Source organism: Dermacentor silvarum, unplaced genomic scaffold, assembly GCF_013339745.2.
Source record: "Dermacentor silvarum isolate Dsil-2018 unplaced genomic scaffold, BIME_Dsil_1.4 Seq347, whole genome shotgun sequence".
Classification (NCBI taxonomy): Eukaryota; Metazoa; Arthropoda; class Arachnida; order Ixodida; family Ixodidae; genus Dermacentor; species Dermacentor silvarum.
Window position 1 is genome coordinate 71,753 of NW_023606091.1, and position 18,985 is coordinate 90,737.

The 18,985-nt window shown below is 49.3% G+C and overlaps 1 pseudogene; it reads left to right on the plus strand.

Annotated features, from left to right (window-relative positions):
* The first annotated feature begins 546 nt into the window (after nucleotides 1–546).
* LOC119434958 (uncharacterized) lies at nucleotides 547–15,454 on the plus strand (annotated as a pseudogene).
* Nucleotides 15,455–18,985: the final 3,531 nt, after the last annotated feature.

An 18,985-nucleotide genomic window follows, 5' to 3' on the forward strand; every position in this document is an offset into this window, starting at 1 on the left:
GTATACAAATGTGCTGGAATGAAAAGCACGTATAGTGTACCTGAATAAATAAAGCAGGCTAGGTGACTACTTGAGTTAGCGGAATCGGAAGGCAAGGCTGGCAACAGAGTGGGAGATGGCGGCCTGCGATGGAAAGCAGTCGTCACGCTCGTTGGCAACTCTTTCTTTTATTGATCAATTAAAGAGCGCCCTTCTTAAAAAATCTGTGTGTCTGCGAAGAAATTCCTAACATCTCAGAAATGGAATACACCGAAACCTTCGTGGTGAAGCGATCCTGGAAGCCGATGTCATGGAATTGCGCCGACGGTGATGCTCGTTGACTTTTGAACTGACGCTGTGTTGGTGCCGTCTTCGTGAGGTACTCACCGTAAAAGACACCCTTTATATTGCCTTGAAACGTGCGTGCGGACGCTCTGTGTGACGTCTACGAGACGCAACGGTACCGTCTTCGTGAGGTGCCAACATCGAAAATGTGAGTCTTCGTGCCACCTCAGAAACGTATGTGCGGACGCTCTGTGTGACGTCGGCAAGTCTATATTGCTGCAGGCGAAAAACTGTGTGTACGCCCAGGGAGATGCCTAGACAACCCCGAAGATGGCAGGTGGCGGCGCAACTTGCGAAATGATGCAAGCTCTGCTGGAGCAAAACCGGTGGTTACTGGAGCTCTTTGAGAGGAAACCTGAAGCGTTCCACGTTAGGCAGGACCTGAATAAAGCTATCCACGATTTAGACGGCGAGGGCTCACCCCACGAAGCTGGGGCGTGGCTTAAGAGTATCGATTCCATGGCGGTCCGGCACGGCTGGCCGGACAGCTTCAGACTAGAAAATGCGAGGCTTCACATGAAGGGACCTGCTTGATTTTGGCTTCAGGCCCGTGTCGATGACCTCACTACGTGGGAGGACTTCAAGATTGCCTTCAAAAAGACATTTGTGGGCCAGACAAGCACGGCCGAAAAGTGGAAGAAAAAGCAGTAAAGGGTCCAGAAGAGGGGAGAGTCCATCACGGCATACTTTCTCGAAAATACCTTGTCATGAAAGGGATTGGGCCTTGGTATGCAAGATACCATAACAACATAGCGGGCAACATTGCTGATTTCTACAGCATTAATGAGAGGGTAGCAGTCGTCGTAATAAAGCTGAATAGGAGGTACAAAATGAAGGTAGTACAAGCCTACGCCCCACCTTCTAGTCACGATTATGAAGGAATATAAGAGTTTATGACGATGTTGAATGAGCAATGAGAAAGGTGCAAACTCAGTATACTGTAGTCATGGGCGACTTCAATGCAAAAGTGGGGAAAAAGCAGGTTGGTGAGGAAGCAATTGGCAACTACGGCATGGATTCTAGGACTGCAAGAGGAGAGATGTTGATAGAATTCGCGGAAAGGAATAGGCTACGAATAATGAACAACTTCTTCAGGAAGCGCAGCAACAGGAAGTGGACCTGGAAAAGCCCTCATGGAGAAACAAGGAATGAAATAGATTTCATACTCTCTGCCGATCCAAGTATAGTGCAGGATGTGCAAGTGTTAGGTAAGGGAAAGTGCAGTGACCATAGGTTAGTGAGGTCTCGGATTTCGGTCAATTTGAAGAGAGAAAGAGAGAAATTAGTCAAGAGGAAACAGGCCAACCTAGAGGCAGTAAGGGTAAAAGCAGACCAATTCAGGCTGGTGCTCACAAACACATATGTAGCTTTAGAAAAGGAAGATAAAGACAACATAGAGGTATTGAAAGAAACCGTAACTAGGTTGATCTAAGAAGCAGCAATTGAAGTAGGAGGTAAGGCACCAAGGCAACCAGTAGGTAAGCTCTCCCAAGAAACAAAGGACCTAATAAAGAAACGACAAAACATGAAAATGTCCAACTCAAGAGACCAGATAGAATTCGCTGAACTGTCAAAACTTATCAACAAGAAGAAAGTAAGGGATATTCGAAATTATAACGTGGGAAAGATTGAGGAAGCCGCAAAATATGGACGCAGCATTAAATCAGTAAAAAGAAAGCTTGGCATAGGACAAGGCTAGATGTATGCACTGAAAGATAACTACGGTAATATCATCAGCAATTTCGATGACATAGTAAAAGCAGCGGAAGAATTCTATACTGACCAGTACAGTGCCCCAAAACAGCCAAGCTACTTTCATTCGAAATATGGATGAACCGGATAAAGAGGCTCTTTCTATAGCTAGCGATGAAGTTAGAAGGGCCTTGAAAGACATGACCAGAGGAAAAGCTGCTGGAGAAGATGGAATAACAGTAGATTTAATCAAAGATGGAGGAGATATCATGCTTGAAAAGCTTGCGGCCCTTTATACGCAATGCCTCACAACTTCAAGTGTACCAGAGAGCTGGAAGAACGCCAACATTATACTAATCCATAAGAAGGGAGACGTTAAGGAATTGAAGAATTATAGACTCAATAGCTTGCTTTCAGTATTATAGAAAATATTCACCAAGAGAATTTCCAATAGAATCAGGGCAACACTTGACTTCAGCCAACCAAGAGAACAGGCTGGCTTCAGGAAGGGATATTCTACGATGGATCATATCCATGTCATCAATCAGTTAATCGAGAAATCTGCGGAGTACAATCAACCTCTCTATATGGCTTTCATGGATTATGAAAAGGCATTTGATTCAGTAGAGATACCAGCAGTCATAGAGGTATTGCGTAATCAATGAGTACAGGAGGCATACGTGAATATCTTAGCAAACGTCTACAAGGATTCCCCAGCTACCTTGGTTCTCGACAAGAAAAGTAAAAAGTTACCTACCAAGAAAGGGGTCAGGCAAGGAAACACAATCCCTCCAATGCTATTCACTGCATGCTCAGAAGAAGTATTCAAGTTCTTAGACTAGGAAGACTTAGGAGTGAGAATCAACGGCGAATATCTCAGCAATCTTCGGTTTGTAGATGACATTGCCCTATTCAGCAACAATGGAGACGAATTACAGCAAATTATTGAGGACTTTAATCGAGAAAGTGTAAGAATTGGGTTGAAGATGAATATGCAGAATGCAAAGATAATGTTCAATAGCCTGGCAAGGGAACAAGAATTCAGGATCGCCAGTCAGCCTATAGAGTCTGTGAAGGAGTACGTTTATCTAGGTCAATTACTCACAGGAGACCCTGATCACGAGAAAGAAATTTACAGAAGAATAAAATTGGGTTGGAGTGCATACGGCAGGCATTACCAAATCCTGTATTCAACGTATTTCAACGTCTAATGAACAAGGTCCTCGGATTTCTGCGTAACACTGTAGCATTGTGTTACATGGACGACTTGCTGATTCCAACCAAGGACTGGGAAGACTTGCTGGTTCGGCTTAAACAAGTACTGGATGCTCTGCGAGCTGCTAGTCAAACCCTGAAGCTATCCAATTGTGTGTTTGAAAGTGCCGAACTCAACTACTTAGGTTTCAAGATTGTGAAAGGCTACCTGCCGCCAGGTGAAGTGAAGCAACAAGCCATATTGGACGCTAGCACGCCAACTGAGGTTCACATTGCCAAGAGATATCTGGGCCTGACATGAGTTTTCAGGTGGTTCATCTCCCACTATGCCTTGAAGGCAGAACCGCTTACTTCTCTGACCAAGAAAGACGCAAAGTTTACATGGGGTGTGGAGCAACAGGAAGCTTTCGACCAGCTCTGAAGAGAACTGACTGAGCCACCGGTTCTGAAGTTGTACGACCCTTCGGCTCCAACCGAACTCCACACGGACGCAAGCAAACATGAACTTGCGGTAATGATCCTTCAACAAGATGAGTCAGGACACTGGCACTTGGTGTTTTGTGTCAGTAAGCGCACCACTGAGGCTGAAAAGAATTACCATGCTGATGGCAATAGTCTGGAGTATGGCAATACTTAGTCAATTCCTCCTAGGCATTCCGTTCACGCTGGTAACAGATTGCGAAGCAATTGTGGATCTGAATGCGCATAAGACTCTTAAACCACAGATAGCAAGGCGGTTCGACTTAGTTCAAGAGTATGACTTCGAGGTGAAGCACCGAGCAGGTGAGAAAATGGCACATGTGGACAATTTGAGTCGTGAGCACGTAGGAGCGCCGGAGGACACGCTTGATGAGGTTGTCGATACAAAGATTGAAGTGTGCCTTGCCTAGAATTTAGAGGACCAAGTTGTGATCATCCAGCGATCTGATGCGGACTTGGCTAACCTCGCACGAATTCTCGAGAAGCCAATCAAGGAAAGGCTGTTTTACGTGGAAGAAGACGGACTTCTTTTCGTGATGCCCAAGAGCATGCGTAAAACACTGTGTGTCAAGTTTCACGACTTATAGGGACACTTTAGTACAGACCAGTGACGAAAATCAAGAACTTTATTGGTTTCCTCGGATGAAGCTCTACGTGGACCCGCACATCCATAGGTGTTTCGAGTGTCTGCTCACAAAGATTCCAGGAGGGAACAAACCTGGAGAGAGAGAGAGAGAGAGAAATCACTTTATTCTGCGATTAAAAAAAAAGCATCGACGCCCTCAGTCCAGGGCGTCACAAACCTGGAGTTCTGCACTCGATACCACCTGGGAAGAGACCATTTCAACTTGTACACGTGAACCATGTTGGTCCGTTTGTGAGAAGTTCCAAGAAAAACCACTGAGGCTGAAAAGAATTACCATGCTGATGCTGGTGGACAATCTGACCAAGTTTGTGCTCCTCTACCCCGTGCGAGAAACCTCAGCGAAAAATGCACTGCGGTGAATGCAGAGTTTTGTAACCGAGTTTGGACTACCGGAGCGCATTATCTCAGATCGTGGTTCCTGTTTCACGTCCCACGGCTTCGAAGCCTTCTGTCAGGAAAATAGTGTGGATCACACACTGAACTCGGCTCACCATCCAAGGGCTAACGGTCAGGTGGGACGTGTGAATCGAACTCTGGTACCGTGTATTATGCCTACAATCAAGGACCCGACTCAAAAGGACTGTGATTACAACCTGAAGGAGGTAGGGAGCTACCTAAACACTGCATACAATGCCTCTAGAATAGTTCATTGTTGGGCTAGTTGGTTTTCTTAACTAAACAAGTAACTTAGCGCAATAAAAAAACACGGACACATGATAGGGAAACAAAGACAAGTGCTAACACACACACACACACACACACACACACACACACACACACACACACACACACACACACACACACACACACACACACACACACACACACACACACACACACACACCACACACACACACACACACACACACACACACACACACACACACACACACACACACACACACACACACACACACACACACACACACACACACACACACACACACACACACACACACAACACACACACACACACACACACACACACACAACACACACACACACACACACACACACACACACACACACACACACACACACACACACACACACACACACACACACACACACACACACACACACACACACACACACACACACACACACACACACACACACACACACACACACACACACACACACACACACACACACACACACACACACACACACACACACACACACACACACACAACACACACACACACACACACACACACACACACACACACACACACACACACACACACACACACATCTATATATATATATATATATATATATATATTGCCACCCAGCGTTTTGTGGAGAAAGCACACGGGGAAGACGAGAAAGCAGAGGATCCGACTGGATGGTTTTGAGCTAGGACCAAACCACCTTGTCATGTTGTTCACCTTGTCGTCCCTAGAGCACTGCACGGGCCGATTTCTTCAGCCCGGGCCCGGCCCGGGCCCGTTTTTACGTTGGGCGGCCCGCCCGAGCCCGATCAAAACTTTTATGGCGAGACCCGGGCCCGGCCCGGGCCCGGAAATAATCTACGTTACCCGCCCGGCCCGCCATCCCTATACCTTAGGCCCGAGCCCGGCCTGAGCCCGACTCGAAACCGGCCCGAACCCGGCCCGAGACCGAAAAATAATGTTTTTCAGAGTTGAGACGCCCGAGAATAACTCGCTGCACGTTACATGCACACCACCAGAAAGCCCGAGCCCGGCCCGGACCCGCGTCAAAAAACCCGAGCCCGGCCCGGGCCCGGGTCAAAAAGCACACGCCGTGCCCGAGCCCGGCCCGAGCCCGTGAAAAAACTGTTCTACCCGGCCCGACCCGGCCCACGGGCCGGGCCGGGCCCGGGCTTTCGGGTAAGCCTGAGCCCGTGCAGTGCTCTAGTCGTCCCACCGCGTGACAATATATACCCAAGACTGGATATATTACACAAAGTTAACCCTTGCCGCCCGGAAAATAGGAAGTTAAAAGAAGTGAATAGAAGACAGGAAAGATGGAAAAGTGAAAAGGAAAGACGAATATGGGAAAGACAGGAAAAGGCGACTAACAATTTCCCCTGGGTGGTTCAGCCCGGGGGCGCCGTCTACGTGAAGCAGAGGCCAAAGGAGTGTGTTGCTTCTGCCGAGGGGCCAGAAAGGTCCAAACACCCGGCTTCGGGTCAACTCCCAGGATCTGAAAGCATCGATCCTTCTGGAAGCATTGACTCGATGCCACACCGGCACAAGAGGTAGTGTGTGAAGTACGGCTTAGGCCGTACGACATGCACAATTTCGGGCCGAAGCTGTGGACACTAAGACAAGGCGCCGTCCGGAAATACCTCTTAAGTAACGTCACTGACACGTTTCAGAACCTTGTACGGTCCGAAATAGCGGCTTAAAAGTTTTTCAGACAAGCCGGGACATCGAATAGGGGTTCACACCCAGACTCCGTCGCCGGGGCGGTAGGCAACGTCTCGACGGTGGAGGCTGTAACGTCGTGCATCGGCACCTTGTTGGTAACTGATGTTTACGCGAGCCAGTTGGCGGGCTTCTTCGGCGTACTGAGTGTAGTGCTCGGCGTCTGGAGCAATGTCATCGGTTGTGTCGCACGGAAGCATAGCGTCGAGCATGGTTTGCACGTTGCGTCCCTAAACAAGACGGAAAGGTGAAAATCGCGTTGTTTCCTGTATTGCCGTATTGTAGGCAAACGTGATGTACGGAACAATCTCGGCACAAGTTTTATGCTACACGTCTACCTACATTGACAGCATGTCTGCAATTGTTTTGTTTAACCTCTCCGTCAGTCCATTCATTTTTGGATGGTAGGCTGTTGTTTTTCGATGACTCATGCAGCTCAGTCTGAAAATGTCCTCCGTCATGAGTGCTGTAAAGGACGTGCCCCTGTCCGTGATCACACACGACGGGGCGCCATGCCGCAAGACGATGTGGTGTACGAAAAACTTTGCGACTTCGGATCAAGAAATCGCTCACAAATTCCCCGAGAATGACCAGGATCTGATTGACACCCTAAAAACCAGATACCTGGGTAGCGACCACATACGACCCTGCCTCCTAAAATACGAAGGGGAACCAAAACCAGAACTGGATGCTCCGATCACGGAGGAAGAGGTGTATGCCGCGGCACGAGCCTCACAGCGCAGCACTGATCCCGGTGCTGACAAAATCACCAATGCCATGATTAGAAACCTGAGCCCGATGCACATCCTGGACTTGACCGAATACCTAAACGAGAAACTTTGGAGCAAAGGCCACGTACCGAACGAGTGTAAACACGCGGAAATCGTGACGATTCCCAAACCCGGCAAGATGCCCGCGATCAACGCCCTGCGTCCCATCTTGCTGACTTCATGCCTCGGCAACTTATACGAGAGGGTCATCGGATCCCGCCTCCAACACTACATAGAGGACAGTGACCTCTTCCCGCACACCATGCTTGGCTTCAGGCCAGGACTTTCTGCGCAAGATGCTTTCCTAAGCCTCAGGGAAGAAGTTCTCAAGGGCATCCCGAAGGGAGAACACCTCCTGCTCGCACTCGACCTGAAAGGGGCCTTCGATAACATCTCTCACGAGGCCATTCTCAAGGGACTGAACGACATCAGCTGCGGAGAGCGCATCTTTAATTACGTCAAATCGTTCCTGACGGGCCGGACGGCAACCATCGGAATAGGCCAGACTCGATCGGATAAGATCGACGTACCGAACAAAGGAACGCCGCAGGGGGTGATAGTCTCCCCGATTCTCTTCAACGTCGCGATGCTAGCGCTGACCAAAGAGCTGCGGAAGATCCAGGACCAAGGCCCTATACACAGACGAGATCACGCTCTGGGCCCCCAAGGGCTCCCTCGCGCGAAAAGAGGCGACCCTTCAAGAGGCCGCGACGGCCATGGAGAGATTTGCGGCAGCGAGCGGGATGCGTTGCGCGCCCGAGAAGCCCGAGGTGACCCGGGTGCATGGAGGAGGAATGTACAAGTCCCCCGGCCCTATCGAACTCTATCTAGAGGGCCACAAGATCAAGGAAAGCAATAAGACTAGGATTCTGTTATTTTTTGGATCCAAAGCAACCTGAAAGCCTCCCACACCATCCAAACCCTAAGGTCCACCACCATCCGGATCTCGCGGATTATCTAACGAATCACAAGAAGCCGCAAGGGAATGCTAGAAGGGGACACGCTCCGCCTCGTCCAGGCTCTGGTGATCAGCAGAGTAACGTATAGCATGCCGTATCACTATCGCTCGCTAAACAAACGCGACCAAGAACAAGTCGATGCCATCATCAGAGGCGCGTACAAAACGGCCCTGGGTCTCCCTTTTACCACCTCAAACGAGAAGTTAGCGGCTCTCGGGTTCCACAACACCATCGCTGAGTTGTCGGACGCGGTAATGGCTTCGCAAAAAGCCAGACTACAGAACACGGCGGTGGGTAGAGCCATCCTCCACCGGACCGGAACGGCAACGGAGCTTCGTGCCCTCGATGGGCAACGAGCACTCCCGCCCGAGGTCAGAAGCAAGATCAAGGCGAACCCCATACCAAAGCACATGAGTCATGAACTACGCGAAGGACGACGCAAGGCTCGCGTCGACAGACAGCGCCGACAATTCAAGAGTGACCCGTACGTAACGTAAGTGGACGTGCCGGCGCATCCTGCAGGGGGCATCTTCGTGGTAGCTGCCGTGAACGGGAGCGACAACTCCTTGACCCTTTCGAGCTGCGTCAGGGCAGAGACCTCAGCTACGGCTGAGACCATAGCCGCGGCGCTAGTGATAAAACAACATGACAGGGCGGGCAGGGAAGTTCATGTCGTTACCGACTAGCAACAGGCCTGCCGTAACTTTACGAACGGACGAACACCGCTGCTGGCGGCTCAGATTCTAGGCCCGAGGCAGCAAGAATCCCATCAAATCACATGGACGCCGGGTCACGTGGGACTGGAGGGGAACGAAAGGGCGAACGCCTTAGCTCGAGCGCTAATCAATCGAGCGGGGCAAAACCAATCGTCTCATGAATTCCCACCCTTTAACTTCGTGCCCCTGCCATCCAATTACTGTGACCGACTCGAGATACAGCGACTCAACCGCAGGATTTATCGTCCCCCTCACAAAAAGCTCAGCACTGATGAGGCAGTAGCTCTCAGGCTTATCCAAACAAACACATTTCCAAACCTGCACAAGTACAGCAAAATATACCCACGAACATATCGCGGCATCTGCCCCTGGTGCGGCGCTACACGCCCTACACTTTTTCACATCTCGTGGGGGCGCGGGGGCAAACCACAACACTTAAAGACGCCTAGTACGTCATTTGAGCGGTGGGAGGTACAGCTGACCGGCGATACCCTGGCGAGACAGGAAGCTCTCGTCCAGCAAGTACGTCGAGCAGCCATGGCCACTCGAGTACTGGAAGGAGGACACCACCCACTCGCCCTCAAGATCAACGACCTATATGATTCAAATAAATGTTTTCTCTCTCTCTTGCGACTTCGGAAGCCGTGCCGCGGGACAGTGCTTTTGTCTCGGCTTAACGAGTGAGGTAATCCTTTGCAACGCAATCCATTTATTTCCAGCGGAGGACAAAGAAAAATGTCCTAGAAGGTCCATTCCCACGAGGTCGAACGGGGTCCTAGGTGGTGAAATTGGTTGAAGTAGGCCCGCAGGTGTCACAGGTGGTGTGTTGCGGCGCTGACACTCGCGGCAACCTCTCACAGCGGTGTACGCTACACGAAAGTCGTGGCCAGTAGTGCTGCTGTCGCACACGCGCGAGAGTCCGCGAATAGCCCAAGTGTCCTGACGTGCGTTCGTCGTGGCATGCAAAGAGGATGTCGTCACTCATCCGTCAGTAGGCACAACAAGGAGAAAGGCTTTGTCACTGCCACAGGCATATTTATTGTACAGGATGTCCCTTCTGAGACAAAAGGTGGATATCTTGCGAGCAATATGCCGAGAAATTTCAGATTCCCGGCCTTCCAGGTAGTCGATAAGAGGCTGTAATTCTTTGTCCGCTCGCTGCCTGGACATGAAGTCAAAATCAGAAATGGCCCCGAGGAAACCATCGTCATCCTCAGAGCTCAGAGCAATATGTCCCACAGGTGCGCGGGAAAGCGCATCGGCGTCTTCGTGTTTGCGCCCGGACCTGTACACAATAGTGATGTCAAACTCCTGCAAGCGCAAACTCCACCGAGCAAGACGGGCAGACGGATCTCTGAGATTTGCCAGCCAGCACAGCGAGTGATGATCAGTCACCACTTTGAAGGGATGGCCGTAGAGGTAAGGTCGAAATTTGGTCGTCGCCCACACGACTGCCAGGCATTCTTCCTCTGAAGTAGAGTAGTTGGCCTCGGCTCGAGAGAGAGTACGACTGGCGTAAGCTATGACGTGTGCAACACGGCCATGTTGTTGGACAAGGACAGCCCCTAGTCCGACTTTGCTAGCATCTGTGTGGACCTCTGCATCTGCCTACACATCAAAATGGGCAAGTACAGGTGCTGTCTGCATGCGCTGTCATAGCTCTGGGAAAGCTGTCTCTTGCTCTGTGGTCCAGACAAAAGGTACATCGTCTCGGGTAAGTCGCGTGAGCGGTTCGGCTATCTTGGCGAAGTTGGCAATAAATCGACGATAGTAAGCGCACAAGCCAAGGAAACGTCGCACTGCTCTTGTGTCTGATGGAATAGGAAAAGCGGCGACGGCTGCAGTTTTGTCTGGGTCGGGGAGACTCCATCTGCACTCACGACATGTCCAAGGGTTTGCAGCTCTTCATAGCAGAAATGACATTTTTGACGTTTCAGCGTGAGTGCAGCGGAACGAGTCGCTTCCAGCACCGTTTTTAGGAGCTTTAGGTGTTCTTCGAAGGTGTCAGCGAACATGACTACATCATCGAGGTAAATAAGGCAGCTTTGCCATTTCAAGCCCACAAGAACGGTATCCATCATCCCCTGGAAAGTGGCCGGAGCAGAACAGAGGCCGAAAGGAAGAACTCGGAATTCATAAAGGCCGTCTGGGGTTACAAAACGCCGTCTTTTCTCGGTCTCGCTCATCAACCTCAATCTGCCAATAGCCACTTTTGTTATCAATCGATGAAAAGTACTTTCGCGCGCCGCAACCTGTCGAGAGTCGTCAACCCGAGGGATCGGGTAAACATCTTTTTTTTGATGTTGTTTAGCTTCCTGTAATAAACGAAGAAGCGTAGTGTTCCATCCTTCTTCTTCACTGTTCCACTGGCGATGACCACGGGCTGCTGGATGGTTGAATGACTCCATCGTCGAGCATCTCCTTTACTTGCGTCTGAATCGCCTCGCGATCTTTAGCAGAGACACGGTAGGGATGTTGTCGGATAGGGCGAGCATCATCCTCGGTAATTATTCGGTGCTTGGTGAGGGGTGTTTGGCGGACTTTAGACGAAGAGGCGAAGCAAGACTGAAATTCCTTTAAAAAGTCGTGAAGTGCAGCTTTCCTCTCATCCGAGAGCTTCGAATTGACGTCGATGCGGTCAAGAAAATTGTCATCACCATTAATTTCCTTGGATGCGAAGCACTCTGCGACGTCGGTGACAGGATCTACACAGGCGACGGTAGTTCCGCAGAAAAGATGTCGATGTTCGTAGTTGAAATTTGTGAGGAGTATTTGCGACCACCCGTCACGAACATGAACCAGGCTTCGGGCAGCGCATACACCTTGAAGCAGGAAAAGAGAGACGTTGTTTTCGGCGACCATGTCCCCGTCTCGGAGGGTCTCACATGTGACTTTTACTGGAACAGTCGCTCGTGGTGGCAATGTCACGCTCTCGTTAGCAACACGCAGCGAAGGTTTACGACACCTCTCGGCGTCTTGCTCTGTGGAACGTAGTGTCGAGAAGGTCACGCTGCGCTCACGAAGACTTATAATTGCACCGTACTCGCGACGAAAGTCCATACCGAGGATGAGTTGACGCGAACACTCTTGGAGGACGAGGTAGATGACTCTAAACGTCGACGCACGAATTTTAACTCTTGCAGTGCAGCGGCCCAGCGGAATAACAACGTGACCTCCAGCTGTGCGAATGCGCGTTCCATTCCAAGGGGTCATAACTTTCTTAAGAATCGTTGCCAATTTCCCGCTAATAATTGAATCATCTGCACTTGTGTCCACCAATGCGCTGACCTTGTAGACCGTCTATCAGCACAGGAATGTCCAGCGAGACTCGGTCACCAAGTTCAGATGGGGTAACCGGCGATTATTTGCCACTGCACTCACACGGGGATGTGACCGATGTGTTGTCTTCCTCAAGCGTAGAACTTGCCGTTTTCAGTGAATCTGCGACATTCCGTACAAGCGTCGATGAGAGGTCTTGCCCACTTTGAGTTCCAGCGACCTCGCCCCCGAAGGCCGCTGCCTTCAGTTTTCCCGACGGGGGCTTGGCGAGCGGCCCTGTGCCGTCACCCCGAAACGTGGACGAATGGTTGAGGGGCGCCTCGGAGACGGTGACCGCGAGTGACGTCGTGTGAAAGGTACCAGTTGCTGGGCCAGATACTCATCAATTTCTCTTGGCCTCTGGCCAACCTGAGGACGAGGCGAGTTGATGGAGAAACCGTGCAGCCCAAATTGTCGATACGGACACTCGCGGTAGACGTGACCGGCCTCACCGCAATGGTAGCAGAGGGGTCGTCTGTTTGACGTACGCCAGAGATCAGACTTCCGCAGGGGTGCACGGCGACCGTCGACTTCCAAGCCAGCGTGCGCAGCTTGAATTGAGCTTGGCGGCGTCGTCTGAATTGAGATTGCGGGCGAGAAACAGGCATGGAGTTTCTCAAGCAGTCCGCATATGTACGGGGCTGAATATCTGCGAACATGGGGGCCGGTGCCGCAGCAGTGAGCACCACGTTGGGCATCTGTGGGTATCGGTGGCTGTGCAGTGCTTGCTCAACCTCATCGCGGATAACACTGGCGATGGAGCCAACCATTCGCCGTCTCGCTCCATACAGCTTCTCCATTTCTTCGCGGATGACAGAGCGAACAATTTAGCGAACCCATTCGGTGCTACTGCTCCCGAAGGTGGCCAACAATTCGGTAGCTGACGTGGCACTATATCTATATAAATAAATAAATAAATAAATAAATAAATAAATAAATAAATAAATAAATAAATAAATAAATAAATAAATAAATAAATAAATAAATAAATAAATAAATAAATTGCCACCAGCATACCGAGAACGAAAAGAAGCCCGCCGCATCATACTGTGTTCCAAAGAACCGCCACTACACAAGCGTCAGGCAAGGCCCACGCCACGTGCTGACAAACCATCGGCGGCTTGTGCTCGAGAATCGGAGGAATAGCACGTGACAGACGGCGACGAAGAAGAGAACGACGTTCTAAGAAGCGACGCTCGAAGGACCTTTGATTTAGGGTTCAGTCTCTTGAGTTAACGGGCACAGGTTCACCCTGAATAATCCAGTTTTTCTTAGAATCTGTTGTCGTAACTGTTGATATATATATATATATATATATATATATATATATATATATATATATATATAGATTCTCTTGTCACGCAGGCGCGTACTGAACAGTAAGAACGGGCACATGTGCATGAAAGGCGTTTGCGGATGAAGTAAAATTCAGCATCAAGGAATGAAATAGACGGCTCACTTATACACCGATCTCTGTGCTTCTTGATAAAGAAGGCCTCCAGTGTAAGTCGAGAAGAGGCATTGCCACTTCTGCGCAGAATGTTAGTCTCATAAAATCGAGCGTCACACCCACACGCGGTACTCACACGCGAACATGGGCCACCAAATGCACGCCCTTATCCTCATTTTTGGTTATTTTTTGCGCATGTTCCTTTAAGGGGTCATTCATACAACGTTCGGTTTGGCCGATATAAAACTGCCCACAATGGTGCAAGGGATGGCATAGATAACCCCTCTGGAGCACTTAACAAAGGGCTTCTCATGCCTAGTGCTGCAGCCCCACCTGTTCTCACAGCAAACTCGAGAGCACAGCTTCAAAAGCTTGTTGGGCGCAGAAAAAATAAGAGGTATACAATGACGGTTCGCAATCTTTTTAAGGTGGTGTGGCACTTTGTGTACATAGGGTATTACCTCCAGCCTCAACATCGGTCGTTTGACCTCTGCTCTTGCCCTTCGTGCTCCAAGCTTTACTTCTTGCAGCGGAGATTCGGCTACAGCGTGCCTTGAAGCAATTACTGCCTTTTGATTGGCATGTGACCGTGTGTGGGTGTGACGCTCGATTTTATGAGACTACCATTCTGGGCAAGAGTGGCAATGCCTCTTCTCGACTTGCACTGGAGGCCTTCTTTATCAAGAAGAACAGAGATCGGTGTATAAGTGAGCCGTCTATTTCATTACTTGATGCTGAATTTAACTTCTTGCGCAACCGTCTTTGATGTACGCGTGCCCGTTCTTATTCGGTATGCGCATGCGTGACAAGAGGATATATATATATATATATATATATATATATATATATATATATATATATATATATATATATGTACAATCCTTCCCTTCCATAAAACAGTTTTGAGTAGCGCTTGTCTTTGTCTCCTTTTCTTGTGTCCATGTTTTTTTTTTTGCGCTAAGTTACTTGTTCAGTCATACAATGCCTCAACCGGCATATATAGTCCTTTGATGCTTCTGCATGGATATCAACCAAGGACGCAGGATGGTGTCCTCCGATGGCTAAACACGGAGAATAACGAGTGGGTGTGTCCGGAGCAACTTCACGAGACGGCTCAAAGGGATTGAGCCAGCAAGAAACGTGGAAGCATCCCTTCAGAGCGGACAGGCTGAGCGTTGGAGACATGCGCTGCGTTCCAGAGCACACCAGCGCCCCAACAAAAACCCAGAAGAAGTTCAGAGGTCCACTGACAGAAATACTCCCAGTGAACAGCTACAGAGCGACTGAGATGAACGGAAAGAAAAGGGTCTACTCGACTACCGCCCACATCAGCCAACTGAAGAGATGGGGTGGAAGATGCCAAGAACTGTCCGACCAATCAAGCACCGACGAGGAGGACAGCGTGTCGAGAAGTAGCACACGTGTGTCCAAAAGACTTTTGTATCTTCGGGACTATGCCGTATGAACTGAGGACAGTTCACTGTCAGGAATGGCCGAGTGTTAGCGGAATCGGAAGGAAAGGCTGACAACAGAGCGGGAGATGGCGGCCCGCGATGGAAGGCAGTCGTCACACTCGTTGTGAACTCCTTTCTTATATTTATCAGTTAAAGAGCACGGTTCTTTAAAATCTGTATGTCTGCGAAGAAATTCCCAACACTTGTCACTGCCCCGCTTCAAAGGAGATGTCGATAAGTCATCATCATCATCAGCATCATGAATGCGTGAGAGAGGAACCTGGCTGCACACGTAACGCTTTGGCGGTGGCAATATGGCACATCGCTACGTTGCTTCAATGCTCATATAACATCGACAGTCAGCGTGGAATAGGTCGTGCCACCGTTTTTATTTTATTTTTTTTTCCTGTGGAGGGGAAAAAATGTAGCGTTCCGGTTCACTACAACTTCGTGAAAAAATAACGTTTTTATGTTTGGTTCAGTTCTGCTTCGATAACCTGAAGAAAAAAAGACTTTTAGAACGGCCTGCTTATTTGCCAATTTCTCTTAGTGGGTAAACGCCATCACTTGGAAAGAAGAAAACGTGCTCTGCCGGTGCTGCGACTAGACCCAAGCTCAGTAAAGCACCCTCCGCTCAACGCCGATAAAATGTGAGCTTGTATGTTCACTTTATTTGCCCAAACTTCTTGCCGACACCCTTTATTGCAAATAAGTAGGAACTAAGAATTGGGGCCGATAGTGTTGGTTTGTTGGTGACGCTTGACTTTGGCATGGCCCGACTTAGAAAAAAAGCCCGCTGGTTCTTGTTACCCTGGATAGATCTCGGAGAACATTTCGAGGAATATTATGGAGGAATTGTCGCAGGGAACACAGCTGCAGAACGGTTGACAGTCAAAGCGGGAACTGCACAAGTAGCAACCTTATTGTGTCACATTTGTCCCCCAGATCTCAGTGCCCCCACATTCTAGCACCATGGTCTGTGAAGTAGAGTGAAGCAAAAAATGGTTCGCACGAAAACCAAATGTTGCGCTATGCTCTGTGCGTCCTCAAGCCGTTCTTTAAGGGCGTTCCGGCACCTTTCAGCGTGTCTCTTTTTCGCCACGGGGACACTCCCGGCCACTTATTTCTCCCGTACACCCTTCTACTGGCAAGCCACTTACAAGACTGATCGGTGACAACCGAAAGACCACCGGCAAAACCGCACTGCACCTGTCCTCTGTGCCTCCAAGATATAGTTCCCTAGGAATGGCGATATTTTCAACCATGGAGATATATCTCACACTGCGGTGTTATTTCTTGTAAGTGACAAAATAAATAATGCAATTTTAGATGCACGAAGTTTGCGGTTATATAAACTGTTTGCCGCCGAATTCCGAAAATGCAGAATAGGCATGACATTTCCGTTAAATAAAAGTAGTCTTTAGCGTGTATTAATTTATGCAGTGGTTTGAATTTGTAGTGAAGTGCGCCGGAGATATCGCTTAGTTGTGTTTTAACTTAATCGTTTTTACGAGCTCGCTGACACGGGTTCAATTCTCTTGCCAACCTTCCCCTATGTTCTACCACTATGATAACTGCGAAGGACGCAAAGGAGGTGAGATCCGATTGCTACTTTGTGGGAAGCTCGACATCGGCGCCGCCAACACCGCCGCGGTGTTTCGAGGTTGAGGTACCAGAGCGGGAACGTAATTAGCGGAATGCAATTCGTCTTTAATTGCATTGGCAGACTTACGCGCGAGAAGATGAAGACGTCACTGTCTTCCAGGCCACCATCTTTCAGGTCAAATCGGACGCCAACGCGACTCAAGGTATTTTTTAAAATTTATACAGACATCGTACAAGGGTGAGTAGTTGTACAAAGCAGAAGGCACAATTTCACACAGGTCATACAGATGTATACAAAGGCATCACATTTGTCACTGTAATTATAAGCACTGTGAAATAGGCCAGGTTAATACCACGCGTATAGGGCACAGGGTACTACAAAAAAAAAAAAAAAGGCACGAGTACAAAAGTCAGAGTAACGCAAAACAAAAGACAGTCGATGATAAGAACAATAAGCGTCGGCAGTGTTGCCAGGTTTGGCTATATATAGCCAAATTGGGCTACCGGAAAGAAATTTTGGCGTTTACTTGGAGGAGTTGGCTATGTGTCTATGATTGGGCTACTTAAAATCTGCGACTTTGCTTTGTTTGGGCTAAGAATGGTGCCGTAATCCACGCTCCAGAGGTGGCTCTGATCGGGTAGAAGCAAATCTCGAAGGCCATGTTTTGTTGGCTGAGCCAGCCGGGGCGTGGCTGTGCGCATGTGCGTGCACGAAATGACCCCCCTCCCGCCTTCCCTTCCCTCTTTGCGCCGTTGTCTGAGCCGGTGGCTTTGATCTTTGATGCACTTAAACTTACACCCTGCTTGACCGTTAGGCACCTGATCCCCGGGCATCGGGATGAACGTGGGAGTAGCGGGTTTTTCACAGTATATACACTGTACTAACATGGCTATGCTCAGGAATGGAGATCAATAACATAGGGTCGTGGACGTCGGGTGATCGTGGCGCCGACATGAAAGAAGGGAAGCACGGGTGGATGACAAGCTCCAGTGTGTTCATGGCCATGTCTAACGGGTGAAGTATCACGTCGGGCACAGCTTTCGACCTACTCCACGTATCTCGCGCGAAGCTTTACTGCCATTTTCCTTTTCCTGCTAGATCAATTTTTCTTCGCGCTTACATTCGAGATTCATTTCGATAGGTTGGACGTATGATTGGATCCTCCTCAGAGAGGAGAATCCAAACGTGGGGAAGTGGGCCAAGTATGCGAGACCATATAAAAAAGAATGGGAGCAAGACCCCGAGCCAAAGGTGGGTTCTGGTGCATTTACTTCTTGGTGGTTTGCCTGTAACATCACGGATGCCGATACTCATTCTGCTAATATCGAAACAAGTTTGCCACTATGACATCAGTGCACCACGTCACATGAACTTCACCCACCGTGTTAGCTTAGCTTTTGAGGTGTCGTGCTGCCGGCTCGAGGACGCGGGTTTGATTCCCAGCCACGGCGGCCGTATTTCGATCAGAAATGCAGGTGTACATTAAAGAAGCCGAGGTGGCCAAAATTAAATCTGGAGTCCCCCACTGCGTCATGCCTCCCAATCATATCTTTGTGCGCCGTCGCGGCTTTTGCCATTTCGAGCGAGTTGGTTCGAGACGTGCTCTTCGCCGAAAACGACTGCGCGCTTCTTACACTAGTGTGCCGGTTTGCGTAGTAATCTATTAAAGCTCTGCTTACACCGATTCAGACAGTGAGTGGCATCTGTTGCCTGTCCCTTTTCTTAAAGCATGTTATTGGCGTGCTAGAGACCTAAGATGGCGGCCAGGTTGATTTAAATGGACACTATATAGGTAGTGTGTGTCCCAGCTAATCCGGGCCAAGCTAATCGAAAAAAAAACGAGAAAACAAGATAGGACGATGAGACAAATAACGCGAGATATCATAGCGCGAAATACTTCTTTTACCTCATCAAAAAAGTAGCCGTGAACACGTCGCCGTCGCTGATCGCTGGTCAGCT